This window comes from Argentina silus, assembly GCF_951799395.1.
Source record: "Argentina silus genome assembly, chromosome: 4".
In the NCBI taxonomy this organism is placed as follows: domain Eukaryota; kingdom Metazoa; phylum Chordata; class Actinopteri; order Argentiniformes; family Argentinidae; genus Argentina; species Argentina silus.
The window spans coordinates 22,515,993-22,518,664 of record NC_139658.1 but is presented as its reverse complement, the minus strand read 5'-3'; positions in this window follow the sequence as shown (position 1 = coordinate 22,518,664).

Genomic DNA, 2,672 nt, shown 5'->3' with positions numbered 1-2,672 from the left:
CCCATAAGCATGGATTGAGACACAGATTCACTTCAATGAGCTCTGAAATGTATAGAATATATTATATTTCCAACACTGTTATTTCAGGAAATAAGAAAACACGAACCAGACATTTTCTCCCTTTCTCTTTTTCTTTCTGTCTTTTTTTTATTCCCTCCCTCTCTCTCTTTTTCTCTTCTCCGTGCGAGCCTCCATCTCTTGGTCGCCAGCCCCACCTTTGAAGCTGATGTGCAGTTGGAGTCATGGCTCTCTGTCTGGAGGGGAGCAGGACATTGGTGCGATGTGCGCAGAGAACGAATGTCTTTCACTCTGCTGAATTAGCGCTGCTGTTTCTGGTGCTCTCATCTCAGGCCCTATTTGTTGATTGGCATACAAATGAACATCTGCACGGTGGCCGTGGGTCTCAGAAGCTCTCTAATCGCTTCACGTAAGCGGGGCCCGGACGGCCAAGCATGCCAATGAGAGAGAGCCGCGCCCCGGGGGCCTTCGTCATCATCGTCATCATCGTCATCATCATCATCATCATCATCATCATCATCATCATCATCATCATCATCATCATCACACAGCACTCTCCCTCTCTGTCTCTGTCTCACAATCTCTCTTCTTTTCCCTTCCCTCTCTCTCTCTCTCTCTCTCTCTCTCTCTCTCTCTCTCTCTCTCTCTCTCTCTCTCTCTCTCTCTCTCTCTCTCTCTCTCTCTCTCTCTGTCTCTCTCTTTCCCTCACTCTCTCATTATTTAGTGTTGGCTATACTTCCCCAGGCCTTTCTGAAGAGTTAGATTTATTAAGGATGAATTGAAGTTCCTTTGTTGACATGATAAAGAGTTGTTTTTGTTCCTTCAACCATCAGGATCTCAGATGACGACAGGTGTCACTATAGTTTGCTGTCACCTTTTAATGCAGAATTTAAGCACACACACACACACACACATGTGCGTGCGTGCACACACACACACACACACACACACACACACACACACACACATGCACACACTCTCTCTCTCTCTCACACACACACACACACACCTTATTTGTGTTTGTGTATTCGCGATAGTACTGTAGCTCACCCATAGCAGATGGTCTATTTTAATCTGCTATTAATTACAGACTCCTGGACTTCTACCTGTCTAGTCTGAGCACTGTGGCTGTTTCCGTGTCAGTGCGTGTTTTGGGGCCGGGCAGTGTTCACAGACTCCGCACCTCCGCGACAAATCCCTAATATTCTGTTGTTACCGTAGGGGATAAAAATAGAGTCAGACAGTCTGTAATTACATTGAATTTGTCTCTTTGTGTTATTGTGATGGCTCCTCAATAGATCGACTATAATTGTCCTCTTTGTGTGCTATAATTCGGTCTGTATTCCTCTGCGGTGAGGCTGTCTGTGTGTGCTACTGTGCTGTGCAGTTAGAGTTAGTCTGGTTGAATTAGTCCGGGGCCGGGGCCTTTTTCCTAGACTGTATAACCCTCACGTAACGCCATCCTCTGATCCTTCTGAAGGGGTTTAGAACATATTGTGCTTTATCTGCCGACTCTCTACCGATGCTCAAACATGGCGTATTTTAACAATTTAACACACTGTGAATCTGAACCCTTCTGAGAACCAGTGCCACTGTAAGTCTACTCAAAACACGTTTCTCAGGGAGCACGCAGCACTGAAGTTATTAAAGACTCTCAGTGACTCTCTGTTAGACATATTTCCTGATCTGTATGATTATTTCACCCTCCTGAATGGTCGGTAGGGTATTAATTTTGATCTTTCTTAAGTAGGCGAATCCTTTCATACGGGAACACCCCCGCTGCTCGAGTGAAATAAAAGAAATGAACTGAACGAATTAGCATCAGATGAGGTGTAACGATTTCATTTAAACGGCACTGATGGCCTTGTGTGTTTTTCCTTTACATTGAGGATCCACGCTGAAATTAGACATCAGTCCTGGCTTACATTAAAATGGAATTTGTGCCATGTTTTCATCAGAGCAGAATTTCTTTAGCGTGAATGTTCCAAGGAACCAAATGTGGCTTTAACTGCCAAGCGTGTCTCAGGGGTCGACACGTAGAGAGGGGTAGAGAGGGGTAGAGAGAGGTAGAGAGGGGTAGAGAGGGGTAGAGAGGGGTAGAGAGGGCGGGTAGAGAGGGGTAGAGATGGGTAGAGATGGGTAGAGAGAGGTAGAGAGGGGTAGAGATGGGTAGAGAGGGGTAGAGAGAGGTAGAGAGAGGTAGAGAGGGGTAGAGAGGGGTAGAGAGAGGTAGAGAGGGGTAGAGAGGGCGGGTAGAGAGGGGTAGAGATGGGTAGAGAGAGGTAGAGAGGGGTAGAGATGGGTAGAGAGGGGTAGAGAGGGGTAGAGAGGGGTAGAGAGAGGTAGAGAGGGGTAGAGAGAGGTAGAGAGGGGTAGAGAGGGCGGGTAGAGAGGGGTAGAGAGAGGTAGAGAGGGGTAGAGAGGGCGGGTAGAGAGGGGTAGAGATGGGTAGAGAGAGGTAGAGAGGGGTAGAGAGGGGTAGAGAGGACCGGAGACATTGAGGGACAGAGAGAGAGATAGATAGAGACAAGGAGAGTGATTGAGGGAGAGCCGAGGTGAGAGAGAGAGAGAGAGAGAGAGAGAGAGAGAGAGAGAGAGAGAGAGAGAGAGAGAGAGAGAGTGAGAGTCACTGTAGGATGTGGTCAAATCCTCCA